This window comes from Bubalus kerabau, chromosome X (genome assembly GCF_029407905.1).
Source record: "Bubalus kerabau isolate K-KA32 ecotype Philippines breed swamp buffalo chromosome X, PCC_UOA_SB_1v2, whole genome shotgun sequence".
NCBI lineage: Eukaryota > Metazoa > Chordata > Mammalia > Artiodactyla > Bovidae > Bubalus > Bubalus kerabau.
Window position 1 is genome coordinate 67,820,401 of NC_073647.1, and position 19,734 is coordinate 67,840,134.

General features: G+C 41.1%; 1 pseudogene; it reads right to left on the reverse strand.

The window, feature by feature from the left end:
* Nucleotides 1-11,507: 11,507 nt before the first annotated feature.
* Nucleotides 11,508-12,169, reverse strand: LOC129639397 (protein phosphatase 1 regulatory subunit 14B-like; annotated as a pseudogene).
* Nucleotides 12,170-19,734: the final 7,565 nt, after the last annotated feature.

The window sequence follows — 19,734 nt, forward strand, 5'->3', positions numbered from 1 at the left end:
GACTAGATGGACTTTTGTCGGCAAAGTAATGTCTCTGCTTTTTAATTTGCTGTCTAGGTTGCTCATAACCTTTCTTCCAAGGAGTAAGCGTCTTTTAATTTCATGGCTGCAGTCACTATCTGCAGTGATTTTGGAGCCCCCAAAGATAAAGTCAGCCACTGTTTCCACTGTTTCCCCATCTATTTGCCATGAAGTGATGGGACCAGATGCCATGATCTTAGTCTTCTGAATGTTGAGCTTTAAGCCAGCTTTTTTGCTCTCATTTTTCACTTTCATCAAGAGGCTCTTTAGTTCTTCTTCGCTTTTTGCCTAAGGGTAGTGTCATCTGCATATCTGAGTTTATTGGTATTTCCCCTGGCAATCTTGATTCCAGCTTCTGCTTCATCCAGCCCAGCGTTTCTCATGATTTACTCTGCATATAAGTTCAATAAGCAAGGTGACAATATACAGCCTTAATGTATTCCTTTCCCGATTTGGAACCAGTCAGTTGTTTCATGTCCAGTTCTAACTGTTGCTTCCTGACCTGCATACAGATTTCTCAGGATGTAGGTAAGGTAGTCTAGTATTCCCATGTCTTTAAGAATTTTCCACAGTTTGTGGTGATCCACACAGTCAAAGGCTCTGGCATTGTCAATAAAGCAGAAATAGATGTTTTTCTGGAACTCTCTCGCTTTTTCTGTGATCCAATGGATGTTGGCAATTTGATTTCTGGTTCCTCTGCCTTTTATAAATCCAGCTTGAACATCTGGAAGCTCACGGTTCATGTACTGTTGAAGCCTGGCTTGGAGAATTTTAAACATTACTAAGGTGTGAGATGAGTACAACTGTAGGGTAGTTTGAGCATTCTTCTGCATTGCCTTTCTTTGGGATTAGAATGAAAACTGACCTTTTCCAGTCCTGTGGCCATTGCGAGTTTCCAAATTTGCTGGCATATTGAGTGCATCACTTTCACAGCATCATCTTTTAGGATTTGAAATAGCTCAACTGGAATTCCATCATCTCCACTAGCTTTATTCGTAATGATGCTTCCTAAGGCCCACTCCACTTGGCATTCCAGGATGGCTGGCTCTAGGTGAGTGATCATTCCATCGTGATTATCAGTTCTTCTGTGTATTCTTGCCACCTTTTCTTAATATCTTCTGCTTCTGTTAGGTCCCTACCATTTCTGTCCTTTATTGTGCCCATCTCTGCACGAAATATTCTCTTGGTATCTCTAATTTTCTTGAAGAGATCTCTAGTCTTTCCCATTCTACTGTTTTCCTCTATTTCTTTGCATTGATTGCTAAGGAAGGCTTTCTTATCTCTCCTTGGTATTCTTTGGAAGTCCACATTCAAATGGGTATATCTTTCCTTTTCTCCTTTGCCTTTTGCTTCTCTTCTTTTCACAGCTATTTGTAAGGTCTCCTCAGACAGCTGTTTTGCTTTTTTGCATTTCTTTCCCTTGGGGATGGTCTTGATTCCTGTCTCCTGTACAATGCCACGAACCTCTGTCCATAGTTCTTCAGGCACTCTATCAGATCTAATCCCTTGAATCTATTTGTCACTTCCACTGTATTATCGTAAGGGATTTGATTTATATCATACCTGAATGGGTTTTCCCTGCTTTCTTCAGTTTAAGTCTGAATTTGGCAATAAGGAGTTCATGATCTGAGCCACAGTCAGCTCCCAGTCTTGTTTTTGCTGACTATATAGAGCTTTTCCATCTTTGGCAGCAAAGAATATAATCAATCTGATTTTGGTATTGACCATCTGGTGATGTCCACATGTAGAGTCTTCTCTTGTGTTGGTGGAAGAGGGTCTTTGCTATGACCAGTGCTTTCTCTTGGGAAAACTCTACTAGCCTTTGCCCTGCTTCATTTTGTACTCCAAGGCCAATAGTGTATGACAATGTCCATTTCCCCTTCATTCTACCAGCATTAGTCATTAGCAGCTTTTTTCTTTACTTCCAAATATGATCTCTTCATTATTCCCAGACAGGCCCCAGTGAAGAGTCACCTCAGAAGGTCTGTCCTTAGACTTATAGGTTTACATGCTCCTTTGCTAGGGTTGCCAGATTTAGCAAGTAAACACATAGGATGCCCAGTTGTACTTGAACTTCAGATGAACAAAGAAATATTTCTTGCAACAAATTTACACTAAGAATATTTGTTGTTTATTTTAAATTCAAATTTAAATGGTTTAAATATAATCCAGTAACCCTATGCATGGAGTGAACTGGAGGAGAACCAAGATGCTCCTGTCAACAGCCCCAGCTGATTCCCCAGCAGAAGCCAGCACCAATGCTCATCCATGTGAATGAGCATTCTTGGATGTACTAGCCTAGTGGAGCCTCCAGCTGACAACAGCAGCAGGTGAGACTCCACATAGAGCAGAAAACCACCCAGCTGAACCCAGTCAACCCACAGTATCCTGAGAGATTAAAATATGGCTATTGTTTTGGTGGTGTTTGTCAAACAGAAATGGATATCCGAGCAACATAGTTTTGGTGATTTCTCTTTTTCTACAGTTTGTAACCATTGGATAAGATACGTATTTTCTGATCTTTGAAGGTTTGGTAGGATTTCATAATTTTGGCTATAGTCTGTGTGTGGGTTTATATGTGAGGATAGGTTTTGAACATTTCCTCAATTCCTTTTTGGATTCCCAGAATAAATTTTCATGATGTATGATTTTCATCATACTCTTGGAATTTCAGAAATTTTTTCCAATCCCCTTGCTCAGACAAGGCTTTGCTGCAAGTCATGTTTGTGAAGGGAAGAAGAGGGTATTGCTGCAAACTGCTCCCTGAGATGCATAGAAAGCCATATCCTCAGAAGATGGCTTTGTGAGTACAGTCAGAACAAGCAGTGTCTACCCATTTTGAGAAGAGTTTCTCAAAGAAGGTGTCCTGAAACACTTTCTCCTGCTACAAGGATAGACTTGCAAGGAAGCCACTCTTCTTGAGTATGCAAAGGATGCCTTCACTAGAACGCAGAGAGATATACATTGCAGTCCTGGTCCTTTCTAACTGTCCAGATACATCACTGCAGGGTGGATAAATCTCTGCAGTTCTGGGGTTCATGAATACGTAGCCCACTTGCCTTGTGTGAAATCTTACGCACATTCTACACTATCAGCTTTATAAGGAACAAAGTTGATGTATTTTTCTCCTTATTTTTCATATTTCTTATTTGGTTTAGAGTCAAGATGTGGAAGAATGTGTTTTCATGGCCTCTTAAAAACTCAACCACATTGGAGCAAAACCGTAAGAATAGTTTGGGAGTCAGTGAGACAGAAAAGAGAAGAGCTGTGGATCTGTTTGTAGACCCACTCCTGAGGGCAGAGGAAACATGTGCTCTATAAGGGCAGCTTGCTTCAAGAGTTTGATGGGAGAGGGCCTCTGCTGTGCAATTTGTTTGTTCTTCCAACCTCACTAATCAGGGAAATGATTTTCTGGGTAGAGGAGTGAGTGTATATAGAGAGGCCTCATGGTTTTGGTTGTGTCTGTTCCTCCACATATAAGATAAAATATCAGAAATGGAGGATAAAAATTCCGCAGGGAAAACCAATGTATGGTTTAAATGGCTTAGTTTTCTGCCTATAAAGTGTTTTAGGTTTGCCTCCCTGAAATGACTCTGAGATTTCTTCATTGACATTTTTCTGTATGTATCTAGATCATTCAGTCATGTGATCAGACAGTTTATTTCTTTGCAGATTGCTAACTGCTTAGTATGGACTGTTATAGCGTATGTTTACCCTCAGAGGGAGGGCTAACTCATCTCCCCAGAACCTTAGGATATTTCTCTGGGTCTCCACGTTCTAATAATACATCCCCGGTGGTGGTTTAGTGGCTAAGTCGTGTCTGACTCTTGAGACCCCATTGTCTGTAGCCTGCCAGGCTCCTCTGTCCATGCGATTTCCCAGGTTAGAATACTGGAGTGGGTTTCCTTCTCCAGGGGATCTTCCTGACCCAGGGATCAAAACCCTCCACCCTTCCCCTACATTGCAGGCAGATTCTTTTACCGCTGAGCCACGAGGGAAGCCCCCTACTGTCTCTTTAAGGCAAATGCAATTCCTGACCACAAGTACGTAATCTGTCGCACCAAACTGGACAGAAGATTTTTGCTAGTTGCCGGGGTCCCAGTCTAGTGGCTCTAATGAGTATGTTTTCTCAGTTGCAGCCTGAAGAAATGAGGTGTTTTACTTTAAGCTAAAGACAAGGGGGTGCAGGAGGGTGGGAAGGTATTGGTACTTAAGGTGGTGGAGGATCTGCCTGCTCCTGGCGGTTGCTATAGAAACGTGACGTCAACGAGGCGACCTTGAAGACTTTTTAATGGAGACAGAAGTGCCTGGAGAAGAGAGCAGGTTTCGGCCTTAGGTGTTTGGAACTGAGTTGGGAGAGTGAGTTCCTGCCGTGGGCGCTGGACCCCCTGGGGTGTGGGAAGACAAAGTTATCCACACTCAAGTGGCTGCTTTCCCGCTTTGGGTCTCGGTGCCCCGCTGTCTCGTAGGTAAAGCATTGGTTGGGGTCCCGCCCGGCCCCAGTGAGTGTGGTGTGCTGCGCCAGGGGTGTCCTGGAGCCACTTTCCTCCTAAATGCAGGAGCTCGGGAGGTGAGACAGATAGCGACTCTCTGAGCCTCAACTTTCCCTTCTGTAAAATGGGGGTAAGAATGCTTTCCCCACAGGATCTCTGAGAACATTCAATGCTAACACATGAGGAAGCCGATGGCCCTGTGGTTATTGCAGGATCATGAATGTCTGTATGAATCCAGGCCACTTCTTACTCCTTTTCAACTTTGTTGTTAAGGGATAGATGAGAAAAGGAGAAGAAAAAGGCCACGGTAGGAAGCTCATTGTAACATCTGGTTGTTACTATCCAGTTGTTTCAGTGGCATTGTAACTACCCAGTGACTAGCATGGTGTGGGGCACAGTTACACTGATAAACCGTGGTGATTGCTGGATGTGTCTCTCCTTGTGCAGCCCTCATGCCAGTGGCCTTTCTCATCAGGTGTCTGAAGGAGACAGCTTCTGAGGATCAGTGTCCTGTTGACTGATGGAGCTTCTACTCCAGGTTCAAGGGCAGCAGTCCTCAGGAGACCCCAGCACTTCACATCTTCAGTTGGATATGACGCCTGACTCAAGTGAGTTCATAGATCTGATAAAAGCACGTTGTGGGATATCTCTGTAAGGTTCACAAACTAGACTAACAGTAGCTACTTTGATCTCATCATGGGAATGAGTTTGGCAGGTGGGATTTCATTCCCTCAGCTGCTACATGCTTTTTAGTAACTCTTGAGGCCCATCTGAGAGAAGACTTTTTCTTTGTGATGAGAAGCAATGGATTGTCCAATTGGGAAGGCAGTTTATTTTTAACATTCGTTTGTAATAAATATAGTTAAATTAAATAAATAAACATACCATATAAATAATAATAATCAGTGATTCCCTTGTGTATCTCAGATGGGTATGCAAATATGCAGTTGTTAGATCTTCCTAACAATTTGACATTGTAATGTAGATTGTTCCCTGTTGCAAATAGGTTTTATTCCCTTTTTTTTTTCCCCATTTTAAATGAGTTGTTTTATTGTATTGTTACTGAGTTTTAGGATTTTTTTATTCTAGCCAGATTAACCCCTTATCAGATACATGATTTGCAAATATTTCCTCCCGTTCCATAGGCTTCTTTTTCACTTTGTTGCTTATGTCCTTTAATGAAGAGAAGTTTTTAATTTTGGTAGAGTCCAATTTAGCCATTTTCACTTTTGTTTTCTGTACTTTGGTGTCATATCCAATAAATCAATGCCAAATCCAGTGTCATGACGCTTTTCTCCTATATTTTCTTCTCAGAGTTTCATAATTTTAGGCCTTATGTTTAAGTCTTTGAGCCGTTTGAGTTAATTTTTGCATATGGTGGGAGATGAGTCCAGCTTCACTCTTTCTCATGTGGATATTCATTTTTCCTGGCACTATTCATTGAAATGACTACCCATTGAATAGCCTTGGAACTCTTATCAAAATAATTTGATCATATATGTTCAAGGGTATTTCTGGGCTCTCTATTCAATTCCACTAGTTTTGTATGTCTTTCTTTAGGCAAGTACCAAACATTTTGACTACTGAAGTCCTATAGTAAGTTTTGAAATTAGGAATAGTAAGTCCAACTTATTTTTTCTCTTTCAAGATTATCTTGGATATTCAGGATTCTTTTCTATTTTTGCAAAAAAAAAATCATTATGTTGTTTTTAGAAACTGTTTATAATGACATGTTTTTAGAAAAACAGACAACTTCCAAGTGCTGGTTTAAAATGTCAGCCATCAGATCAGATCAGATCAGATCAGTCGCTCAGTCGTGTCCGACTCTTTGCGACCCCATGAATCGCAGCACGCCAGGCCTCCCTGTCCATCACCAACTCCCTGAGTTCACTCAGACTCATGTCTATCGAGTCAGTGATGCCATCCAGCCATCTCATCCTCTGTCGTCCCCTTCTCCTCCTGCCCCCAATCTCTCCCAGCATCAGAGTCTTTTCCAACGAGTCAACTCTTCACATGAGGTGGCCAAAGTACTGGAGTTTCAGCTTTAGCATCATTCCTTCCAAAGAACACCCAGGGCTGATCTCCTTCAGAATGCAATGGTTGGATCTCCTTGCAGTCCAAGGGACTCTCAAGAGTCTTCTCCAACACCACAGTTCAAAAGCATGAATTCTTCGGCGCTCAGCCTTCTTCACAGTCCAACTCTCACAGCCATACATGACCACAGGAACAACCATAGCCTTGACTAGACGAACCTTTGTTGGCAAAGTAATGTCTCTGCTTTTGAATATGCTATCTAGGTTGGTCATAACTTTCCTTCCAAGGAGTAAGCGTCTTTTAATTTCATGGCTGCAGTCACCATCTGCAGTGATTTTGGAGCCCAGAAAAATAAAGTCTGACACTGTTTCCACTGTTTCCCCATCTATTTGCCATGAAGTGATGGGACCGGATGCTATGAGCTTCGTTTTCTGAATGTTGAGCTTTAAGCCAACTTTTTCACTCTCCACTTTCACTTTCATCAAGAGGCTTTTGAGTTCCTCTTCACTTTCTGCCATAAGGGTGGTGTCATCTGCATATCTGAGGTTATTGATATTTCTCCCAGCAATCTTGATTCCACTTTGTGTTTCTTCCAGTCCAGCGTTTCTCATGATGTACTCTGCATATAAGTTACATAAACAGGGTGACAGTATACAGCCTTGACGAACTCCTTTTCCTATTTGGAACCAGTCTGTTGTTCCATGTCCAGTTCTAACTGTTGCTTCCTGATCCGCATACAAATTTCTCAAGAGGCAGATCAGGTGGTCTGGTATTCCCATCTCTTTCAGAATTTCCCACAGTTTATTGTGATCCACACAGTCAAAGGCTTTGGCATAGTCAATAAAGCAGAAATAGATGTTTTTCTGGAACTCTCTTGCTTTTTACATGATCCAGCGGATGTTGGCAATTTGATCTCTGGTTCCTCTGCCTTTTCTAAAACCAGCTAGAACATCAGGAAGTTCAGGGTTCACGTATTGCTGAAGCCTGGCTTGGAGAATTTTGAGCATTACTTTACTAGCGTGTGAGATGAGTGCAATTGTGCGGTAGTTTGAGCATTCTTTGGCATTGCCTTTCTTTGGGATTGGAATGAAAACTGACCTTTTCCAGGCCTGTGGCCACTGCTGAGTTTTCCAAATTTGCTGGCATATTGAGTGTAGCACTTTCACAGCATCATCTTTCAGGATTTGGAATAGCTCAACTGGAATTCCATCACCTCCACTAGCTTTGTTCGTAGTGATGCTTTCTAAGGCCCACTTGACTTCACATTCCAGGATGTCTGGCTCTAGGTGAGTGATCACACCATCGTGATTATCTGGGTCGTGAAGATCTTTTTTGTACAGCCATAGAATTTATTATTTAAAAGTAAACAGTTTTGCTTTAGAGTTTGTCCTAACATAATGATACTCAGCCACATTCCCTGAAATAACCAATTCTGCTAAATATCAATATGATTTCCCTGGGATGTAATATTTTTATTTCTATACTTCAGAAAGAAATGAACATCAACTTACCCTAAATATTTGGGTATATTTTATTGCATATGATTATTTTGTTTATATGGAGCATACCCCATTTGATAAGATATAATGTGGATGTGTTAATACCACAAGAGCACAATTGTAGGAATTTTTCACCTGATTAATTGCATCAGAGAATTATGAATATATAAATATATTTCAAATATTTTATTGAGGTAAGGTCAACGTACAATAATACTGTGGATATTTAAAATATATGCTCTGTTTTGATATATGTATGCACCTGTGAATCTAATACTACAGTCAAGATAATGAACATATCTATCATCTCAATAGGCTTCCTTGTGCTCCTTGGTAATATGCCCACTAAGCTCTCCTCTGCCTCTTTCTCTACTTCAATCTACCTCATTCATAGGCTTCCATTGACTTTTGTCACTATAGATTAGCTTTCGTTTCCTGTAATGTGGAACTATCCTGTTATTTGGATATATAACAATTTATTCTGTCCATTCACCTGTTAATGGATATTTGGGTTGTTTCCAATTTGGGGCTCTTGGAAATAAACCTTCTATGAACATTTGTATATAATTCTTTCCTGGGACATATATTTTCTCTTTCTATGTAAGTACTTACAAGCACAATGATTAGTAAAATTGGTAGTTGTAAAATTAACTATCTAAGAAACTGCTAAACTTTTTTCCTAAGTAGTCAGAGCATTTTGCATTGCCACCAGCAGTGTACGAGGTATGAGGGTTCCATCCTCCACAACCTTGCCAATATTTTGTATGGTCATTCTTTTTAAGTTTGGACTTTCTTAGAGGGGTGTAGTGATTTCTCATAAGTTTTAATTTATATTTTCCTAATGACTGATGATAATGAGCATCTTTTCATGTGCTTGTTTGACAGGTGTATATCTTAGGTGAAGTATCTGTTCAAATCTTTTGTTCACTTATTTATTGAAGTGTCTTTGTGAGATTTTTAATTCTGGATAACAAATCTGCGAATCACAAATATTTTCTCTCACTCATTCAATGGCTTGTCTTTTTATTCTCTCAACAGTGTTCTTAGAAGAACATAAGTTTTAATTTTGTGGAAATTCAGTGCATCAATTTGTTCATTTATGGTTTGATTTTGCTTTTGATGTCATATCTAAGAAATCTTTACCAAACCTAAGGTCACAAGAATTTTCTACTGTATTTTTCTAGAGTTTTAGAATAGTTTTAGCTTTTATGTTCACATCAAGGATTCTTTTTGAGTTAACTTTTGTATGTAGTGCATTATATAGATCAAAGTTCACACTCAGATGCTCAGTTGTGTCCTGCGACCCCAGTGGATCATAGCTTGCCAGGCTTTTCTGCCCGTGGGATTTCCCAGGCAAGAATACTGGAGTGGGATGCCATTTCCTCCTTCAAGTAATCTTCTCTACCCAGGGATCGAACCTGCATCTCTTGCATCTCCTGCATTGGCAGGTGGATTCTTCACCACTAGTGCCACCTGGGAAGCCCCATCGATCACAGTCTATATTTGTGCATATTGCTATCCACTTGTCAAGTTCCATTTGTTGAATAGACTCCTTTTTCCACTGAATTGCCTTTGTAGCTTTGTTGAAAATCAGTTGCCCATATATGTGTGGGTCTATTTCTGGAATTTTAATTTTGTTCCTTTGATATACATTCCTACCTTCATCCCACTACCACAGTGCCTTGATTACTATAGATTTATGAGTTTTGAAATAAGAAAGTGCTTATCTGCCAACATTTTCCTTCTTTTCACAGTTGCTTTTTGTAGACTAAAGTGAAAGTGAAAGTGAAGTCGCTCAGTCATGTCCGACTCTTTGCGACCCCGTGGGCTGTAGCCTACCAGGCTCCTCTGTCCATGGGATTTACCAGGCAATAGTACTGGAGTGGATTGCCATTTTCTTCTCCATTGTAGGCTAAGGCCTTTGCATTTTCAATGATTTTTTAGAATAATCTCATCAATTTCTTTTTTAAAAAAAGAACATTTGGGTTTTTATGGGGATTGAAGGAATCTCAGTTTGGGAAGAATAGACATCTTCACAATACTGAGTCCTCTGACCATGGAGGATGATATACCCCTTCATTTATTTAGGCCTGCTTTAATTTTTCTCAGCAGTGTTTTACAGTGTTCAGAGTTTAGGCCTTGCACATTTGTGGATGCAGATGTACAATATAGATTATCTCTATGTAGTTCATACTTTTTGATGATACTGTCATGGGAATATTTTTATTATAATTTCCAGGTATTATATTTTCACCGCATGTGTCAGTAGCTGATTATTTCTGGGAAATCTTTGTGGTTTAAAGCACAGGTTACTCTAGGATGGAAAAGATACTTGAGTTTTAATACCGAGTTCTCAAAGAGAACCAATGGGATGTATATACAGAGAGATTTATTTTAAGGAAGTGACTTATTAGTTTGTGGAGTCTGATGGGGGAAGCCGAAAGACTGGAGACTGAGGAAAGACTTTTAGTTGGAATCTGGAGGTAGTCTGCTGGTGAGTCATGAGAAGCTGATGATGGAGAAAAAGTCCAAAGGAAGGAATTCCCTGGCAATCCAGGGGTTAGGACTCCGAACTTTCACTGCTAAGGGCCTACGTTCAATCCCTAGTCAGGGAACTAAGATCTCATGAGCCACGTGGCAGCATGGCCAAAAAGAAGAAGAAAAAAATCCAAAGGAGCTTAAGTGTGAACCCATGTGGGAAAGCAATCTATGGTTGCAGGTGGGAAGGGAGGACCAGTGTATTTTTGAGTAATTACATTAACAGAGACACACCAGCTATGAGAGACCTCTGTATGGCAGACATTAAATTAATAGTACACTAATATCAGTTGTGTAGGTCAGGATTTTTCCAAGGGTGGTCCATAGACAACTTCATCAAAACTGCCCGGGGTGCCTGTTGAAACAGCTGATTTCTGGGCTCACCTTGGTGATTTTAGAATCTGCTGTATCTAAAATAGGGAGGTGGATTGGGAGGGTGTGTATGTGTTGAATACTTTCTCCTGTTGGTTGTGATATCATCCAAGTTGGAAAAGCACTGCTGTGGCTTTGCAAGAAGGTGGTTTTACAATTTTTTTAAAATTTTTAATCCTTTAATGTATAATTTTGGTGTCAACTTCTCCCTCCTACAACTCAAATTTAAATATCTGCATTTGATCCCAGTAGGTAGAAAAGTCTGACAAAGGTCCATATATATATATATATATTTTTTTTTTAACTGCACCAAAGGCGTATCCTAGCTTTATTAAAGGGCCCGCACCACAGTCAATATAAAAACACAAAAAGTCCCATCAGTTTAATAATAATAAAAAACCCCAAAAATGGAAAACTGAGGGGGCAGGGAAGAGGCCCCTGGGGCAGGGGCACGGGGAGCCCTGCTCGTGGCACCAGGCCTGACCGCAGGGCCCCCTGGTATTGCTGTTGCTATGAGGTCGGGGGGCGGGGGGCGGGGGGCGGGGGGCGGGGGGCAGTGATTGTCCTGTGGAGCCACCGCTCAGCTGGGTCGAGGACCCTTACTTCTTCTGGGGTGTGCTCAGCTTCTGCATGCCCCGGATCTTGTCCAGCAGGTCAGAGATGAAGGCCTCAGTGGGTTTGTAACAGTCAACCAGCAGCTCCTTGACCCTGGCAGCCCTGGTATTATCGCTCTCCGTGACCAGGAGTTCATCCACGTCGATTTCCAGCTCTGGGATCTCCTCTTCCTGGCAGTCGTAGAGGCGAGTGAGCTGCTCCAGGACCCACTCCTCCAGGTTGAGGCGCTTCCGTAGCTCCTTGCGGTCGTACTTGACCGTGACCTTCCCTTGGGGCCTCACTGGGCCCTTGTCGTCTGAGCTGCCCAGGCCCTCGCCTGCAGCCCCAGGGGGGCTCTGAAAGTAGACGCGGGGCCCTGGGCCGCCACTCCCCGGTCCGGGGGCCGGGCCACCAACGCTGCGCCCCCCGCGAGGCCGCTGTCAGCCATGGCGGAGGGGGGGGGGAGGTGGGGGAGGGGACGTGCGCGCGTCGGGCCCCTCCCTGCGCCGCCGCCTCCCGCTGGCTCTAGGCCGCTGGCTCGGGTTAGCTCGTGAGCTCGGCTCCGCATGGCTCCGCGGCGAGGGCAGCGGCGGGGGTGCCCGGGGGCAGCTGCAGCATGCGGAGCCCTCGGGCCTGGCCTGGCCGCGCCCTGGCCCCTCCCCACTGATCCACCCGCCCTTTGTCCCCCACGGCCTCAAGGTCCATATATTTAAAGCTATGGTTTTTCCGATAGTCATGTACGGATGTGAGACGGCTGAGCGCTGAAGAATTGATGCTTTCGAACTGTGGTACTGGATAAGACTCTTGAGAGTCCCTTGGACAGCAAAGAGATCAAACCAGTCAATCCTAAAGGAGAGTAAACCCTGAATATTTATTGGAAAGACTGATGCTGAAGTTGAAGCTCCAATACTCTGGCCACCTGATGCAAAGAGCTGATTCATTGGAAAAGACCCTGATGCTGGGAAAGACTGAGGTCAGGAGGAGAAGGAGGCGACAGAGGATGAAAAAGGTTGGATGGCATCATCGACTCAACGGACATGAATTTGAGCAAACTCTAGAGATAGTGAAGGACAAGGAAACCTGGTGTGCCGCAGTCCGTGGGATCACAAAGAGTCGGACACGACTGAGCGACTGAACAACAACAAGGTAAAAAAGGGAACAATTCCTTCTTTTCAGTAATACTTATTCAGCATTTTATATGGGAGGGATTGCAGTAGTTTCCCAAGACTGCCATGACAAAGTACCACAAGCTGGGTGGCTTAAACAATAGAAATGTATCGTCTCACAGTTCTGGAGGCGAGAAACCTGAAATCAATGTGTTAAAAGGGCCATGAGCCCTCTGAAACCCGTTGGGGAATCTGTCTGAGCTTCTTCCTAGCTTCTGGTGGCAGTCTTTGCATTTCTTGGCTTGGTGCTGTATAACTCCAACCTCTGCTTGCATCATCACGTGATGTTATCCCTGTTCTTCTGTCTTCATGCCGCTATCTTTTTTTTTTTTAATTTAATTTAATTTAATTTTTTAACTTTACAATATTGTATTGGTTTTGCCATATATCAAAATGAATCCGCCACAGGTATACATGTGTTCCCCATCCTGAACCCTCCTCCCTCTGGGTCATCCCAGTGCACCAGCCCCAAGAATCCAGTATCGTGCGTCAAACCTGGACTGGTGACTCGTTTCATATATGATATTATACATGTTTCAATGCCATTCTCCCAAATCATCCCACCCTCTCCCTCTCCCACAGAGTCCAAAAGACTGTTCTATACATCAGTGTCTCTTTTGCTGTCTCGTATACAGGGTTATTGTTACCATCTTTCTAAATTCCATATATATGCGTTAGTATACTGTATTGGTGTTTTTCTTTCTGGCTTACTTCACTCTGTATAATAGGCTCCAGTTTCATCCACCTCATCAGAACTGATTCAAATGTATTCTTTTTAATGGCTGAGTAATACTCCATTGTGTATATGTACCATAGCTTTCTTATCCATTCATCTGCTGATGGACATCTAGGTTGCTTCATGTCCTGGCTATCTTATAAAGACACCAGTCACAGTGTTTCAGGGACCATGCTACTCTAGTATGACCTCATCTTAACTAACTACATCTGCAACAGCCATAGTTCCAAGTGAAGTTATGTTAGGAGACACTGGGAATTAAGACTTCAACATATTTTTGGGGGATGACATTTCAACCCATCACACTCACTGAACTAGTTCCTGGGGATGCAACCCAGTGACTAAGAAAGGGCAATATGCCTAGAACTTTTACTCTAGTTTTAGAAACTGGCAATAAGCAGGGAAACAAATCAATAAGCAGGACCATTTTATATGGGAATAAATGCTTGCAACAAAATAGAATCCATTAGTAGAAAATTACAAGGACAGGGATTGTTGTAGACACAGTTGTCAGTGAAGCTCTTTCTTAGGACGTGATATTTAAGTTGAGTCCAAATGAAAAGCTTTATTAAAGACAAATGGAAACTTTATCACAATTTGCATGTCCTTATGAAAATTCTACCATTTATTGAGCTGATATTGTGTGCCTCATACCATTCCAAGTATTTGCATGTATTAATTCAATTAATTATCAAAACAACAATTCATGATGTAAGGACAGTTGTTCTCCTTAGAGAAGGATACTGAGGCCCAGAGAGGTTCTTTCATCCTCTCACGGTTCAGAGAGCCAGCTATGCCAAGGTCTCTGCAGTAGAATTTTTAAAATTATGTAATTCCTCACCATTTATCCTTGTAAAAATCAAAACACAAGGCAACATTTTTTGCTTTGAGCTTCTTTCTTCTGTGTCAGTTCTTTATAATTGCTTTTTTGCAGATGAGGCAGTTGAGTGGCTATGAGGTAAAGTAAAAGTGTTCAAATTCATACCATTTTTAAAATTTATTTTTTATTGAAGGATAATTGCTTTACAGAATTTTGCTGTTTTCTGTCAAACCTCAACATAAATCAGCCATAGGTATACATATGTCCCCTCCCTTTTGAACCACCCTCTCACCTCCCTCCCCATCCCACCCCTCTAGGTTGACCCAGAGCCCCTGTTTGAGTTTCCTGAGCCATACAGCAAATTCCCGTTGGCTATCTATTTTACATATGGTAATGTAAGTTTCCATGTTACTCTTTCTTTATATCTCACCCTCTCCTCCCCTCTCCCCATGTCCATAAGTCTATTCTCTATGTCTGTTTCTCCATTGTTGCCCTGTAAATAAATTCTTCAGTACCATTTTTCTAGATTCTGTGTGTATGCATTAGAATATGATGTTTATCTCTTTCTGACTCACTTCACTCTGTATAATCGGTTCTAGATTCATCTACCTCATTAGAAGTGAGTCAACTGTGTTCCTTTTTATGGCTGAGTAATATTCCATTGTGTATATGTACCACAACTTCCTTATCCGTTCATCTGTCGATAGACATGTAGGTTGCTTCCTCATTCTAGCTATTGTAAATAGTGCTGCCATTAACAATGGGATACATGTGTCTCTTTTAATTGTAGTTTCCTCAGTGTATATGCCTCAGAGTGGGATTGCTGGGTCATATGATGGTTTTATTCCTAGTTTTTTAAGGAATCTCGATACCGTCTTCCATAGTGGCTGTATCAATTTACATTCCCACCAATAGTGCAAGAGGGTTCCCTTTTCTCCACACCCTCTCCAGCACTTATTGTTTGTAGACTTTTTGATGATGGCCATTCTGACTGGTGTGAGGTTTCTCATTGTAGTTTTGATTTGCGTTTCTCTAATAATGAGCGATGTTGAGCATCTTTTCATGTGTTTGTTAGCCATCTGTATGTCTTCTTTGGAGAAATGTCTGTTTAGGTCTGGAGAAGGCAATGGCACCCCACTCTAGTACTCTTGCCTGGTAAATCCCATGGACAAATGAGCCTGGTAGGCTGCAGTCCATGGGGTCGCTAAGAGTCGGACATGACTGAGCGACTTCACTTTCACTTTTCACTTTCATGCATTGGAGAAGGAAATGGCAACCCACTCCAGTGTTCTTGCCTGGAGAATCCCAGGAACGGGGGAGCCTGGTGGGCTGCCGTCTATGGGGTCACACAGAGTCGGACACGACTGAAGCGATTTAGCAGCAGCAGCAGCAGGTGTAAAGTTAGGTTGTCTATTTGATATTTTTCTTCTTTCCTCAGGTAGGATTGTATTGCTATAAAGTTCCCTCTTAGAACTGCTTTTGCTGCATCCCATAGGTTTTGAGTTGTTGTGTTTTCATAGTCATTTGTTTCTAAAAATTTTTTAATTTCCCTTTTGAATTCTTCAGTTGTTTACTTAGAAATGTGTTCTTTAATCTCCATGTTTTTGTGTTTCTTACACTTTTTTTCTTGTAATTGATATCTAGTCTCATAGCACTGTGATTGGAGAAGATGCTTGATACAATTTCAATTTTTTTAAATTTACTGAGGTTTGATTTGTAACCCAAGATGTGGTCTATCCTGGAGAATGTTCCATGTTCACTTGAAAAGGTGTATTCTTCTGCATTTGGATGGAATGTCCTGAAGATATCAATGATATCCATCTCCTCTTTCCTCAGGTAGGATTGTATTGCTATAAAGTTCCCTCTTAGAACTGCTTTTGCTGCATCCCATAGGTTTTGAGTTGTTGTGTTTTCATCGTCATTTGTTTCTAAAAATTTTTTAATTTCCCTTTTGAATTCTTCAGTTGTTTACTTAGAAATGTGTTCTTTAATCTCCATGTTTTTGTGTTTCTTACACTTTTTTTCTTGTAATTGATATCTAGTCTCATAGCACTGTGATTGGAGAAGATGCTTGATACAATTTCAATTTTTTTAAATTTACTGAGGTTTGATTTGTAACCCAAGATGTGGTCTATCCTGGAGAATGTTCCATGTTCACTTGAAAAGGTGTATTCTTCTGCATTTGGATGGAATGTCCTGAAGATATTAATGATATCCATCTCCATCTTTCCTCAGGTAGGATTGTATTGCTATAAAGTTCCCTCTTAGAACTGCTTTTGCTGCATCCCATAGGTTTTGAGTTGTTGTGTTTTCATCGTCATTTGTTTCTAAAAATTTTTTAATTTCCCTTTTGATATGGATGGAATGTCCTGAAGATATCAATGATATCCATCTCCTCTAATGTATCATTTAAGCCTTTTGTTTCCTTATTAATTTTCTGTTTTGATGATCTGTCCATAGGTGTGAGTGGGGTGTTAAAGTCTCCTATTATTATTGTGTTACTGTCAATTTCTCCTTTTATATCTGTTGTTTGTCTTATGTTTTGAGGTGCTCCTATGTTGGGTGCATAGCTATTTACAATTGTTATGTCTTCCTCTTGGATTGATCCCTTGATCATTATGTAGTGTCCTTCCTTATCTCTTGTAATCTTCTTTATTTTAAGGTCTATTTTGTCTGATATGAGGATTGCTTCTCCAGCTTTCTTTTGCTTCCTATTTGCATGGAATATATTTTTCCACCCTCTCACTTTCAATCCATATGTGTCTTCAGGTCTGAAGTGGATTTCTTGTAGACAGCATATATATAGGTCTTGTTTTTGTATCCATTCAGCCAGTCTGTGTCTTTTTGTTGGAGCATTTAATTCATTTACATTTAAAGTAATTATTGATATATATGTTCCTATTGCCATTTTCTTAATTGTCTGGGGTTGGTTTTGTAGATCTATTTTCTTCTCTTGTATTTCTTGACTATGTAAGTCCCTTTAACATTTATTGTAAAACTGATTTCATGGTACTGAATTCTCTTAACTTTTGCTTGTCTGAGAACCTTTTTATTTCTCCATCAATTTTGAATGAGATCCTTGCCAGGTACAGTAATCTTGGTTGTTGATTTTTCCCTTTCACTAGTTTAAATATATTCTGCCATTCCGTTCTGGGCTGCAGAGTTTCTGCTGAAAGATCAGCTGTTAAGCATATGGGATTTCCCTTGTATGTTACTTGTTGCTTTTCCCTTGCTGCTTTTAATATTCTTTCTTTGTGTTTAGTCTTTGTTAGTTTGATTAATATGTGTCTTGGCATGTTTCTCCTTGGGTTTATTCTGTATGGGACTCTTTGTGTCTCTTGGATTTCGTTGACTATTTCCTTTTCCATGTTGGGAAATTTTCAACTATAATCTCTTCAAAAATTTTCTCATACTCTTTCTTTTTCTCTTCTTCTTCTGGGACCCTTATAGTTCGAATGTCAGTGCATTTGATATTGTCCTAGAGGTCTCTGAGACTGTCCACAGTTCTTTTCATTCTCTTTACTTTATTCTGCTCTTCAGAAGTTATTTCCAACATTTTATCTTCCAGCTCACTGATTCATTCTTTTGCTTCAGATATTCTGCTATTGATTCCTTCTGGAGCATTTTTAATTTCAGTAATTGTGCTGTTTGTCTCTGTATGTTTATTCTTTAATTCTTCTAGGTTTTTGTTAAATGATTCTTGCATTTTCTCCACTTTGTTTTCAAGGTTTTGGATTATCTTTACTATCATTATTCTGAATTGTTTTTCAGGTAGTTTGCCTATTTCCTCTTCATTTATTTGGACTTCTGTGTTTCTAGTTTGTTCCTTTATTTGTGCAGTATTTCTCTGCCTTTTCATTATTTTTTTTAAACTTACTGTGTTTGAGGTCTCCTTTTCCCAGGCTTCAAGGGAAGTTGAATTCTTTCCTTGAAGAAGTTTGAATTCTTTCTTCCTTTGGTTTCTGCCCTGCTAAGGTTGGTCCAGTGGTGTGTGTGAGCTTCCTATAGAGTGAGATTTGTGCTGAGCTTTTGTTTGTTTGTTTGTTTTTCCTCTGATGGACAAGACAGAGTGAGGCAGTAATCCTGTCTGCTGATGACTGGGTTTGTATTGTTGTTTTGTTTGTTGTTTAGATGAGGTGTCCTGCCCAGGGTGCTACTGGTGGCTGGGGATGCTGGGTCTTGTATTCAAGTGGTTTTCGTTGTGTGAGTTCTCACTATCTGATACTCCCTATGGTTAGTTCTCTGGTAGTCTAGGGTCTTGGAGTCAGTGCTCCTACTACAAAGGCTCAGGACTTGATCTCTGGTCAGGAATGAAGATTCCAGACATGGTTTGTTATGGCATTAAGTGCAATTAAAACAAATATCCAAAAAACGAGAATCCAAAGATGAACCCCAGACAAATGGCAGTTACAAAATCAGGCAATTCAGTTCAGTTGCTCAGTCACGTCTAACTCTCTGTGACCCCATGGACTATAGCACGCCAGGCCTCCCTGTCCATCACCAACTCCCAGAGTTACTCAAACTCATGTTCATTGAGTTGGTGATGCCATCTAACCAATCTCATCCTCTGTCATCCCCTTCTCCTCCCACCTTCAATCTTTCTCAGCATTAGGGTATTTTCCAATGAGTCAGTTCTTCGCATCAGGTGGCCAAAGCATTGGAGTTTCAGCTTCAGCATCAGTCCTTCCAATGAATATTCGGGACCGATTGCCTTTAGGATGGATTGGTTGGATCTCCTTGCAGTCCAAGGGGCTCTCAAGAGTCTTCTCCAATACCACAGTTCAAAAGCATCAATTCTTCAGCGCTCAGCTTTCTTTATAGTCCAACTCTCACATCCATACATGACTACTGGAAAACAACAGCCTTGACTAAATGTACCTTTGTTGGCAAAATAATGTCTCTGCTTTTTAATATGCTATCTAGGTTGCTCATAACTTCTCTTCCAAGGAGTGTCTTTTAATTTCATGGCTGCAGTCACCATCTGCAGTTATTTTGGAGCTCCCCTAAATAGTCTGTCACTGTTTCCCCATCTATTTCCCATGAGGTGATGGGACCAGATGCCATGATCTTAGTTTTCTGAATGTTGAGCTTCAAGACAGCTTTTTAACTCTCCTCTTTCACTTTCATCAAGCGGCTCTTTAGTTCTTCTTCACTTTCTGCCATAGGGTGGTGTCATCTGCATATCTGAGGTTATTGATATTTCTCCCAGTAATCCTGATTCCAGCTTTTGTTTCATACAGCCCAGCATTTCTCATGATGTACTCTGCATATAAGTTAAATAAGTTGGGTGACAATATACAGCCTCGACATACCCCTTTCCCTATTTGGAACCAGTCTGTTGTTCCATGTCCATTTCTAACTGTTGCTTCCTGACCTGCATACAGATTTCTCAAGAGGCAGATCAGGTGGTCTGGTACTCCCATCTCTTTAATAATTTTCCACACTTTGTGGTGATCCACAC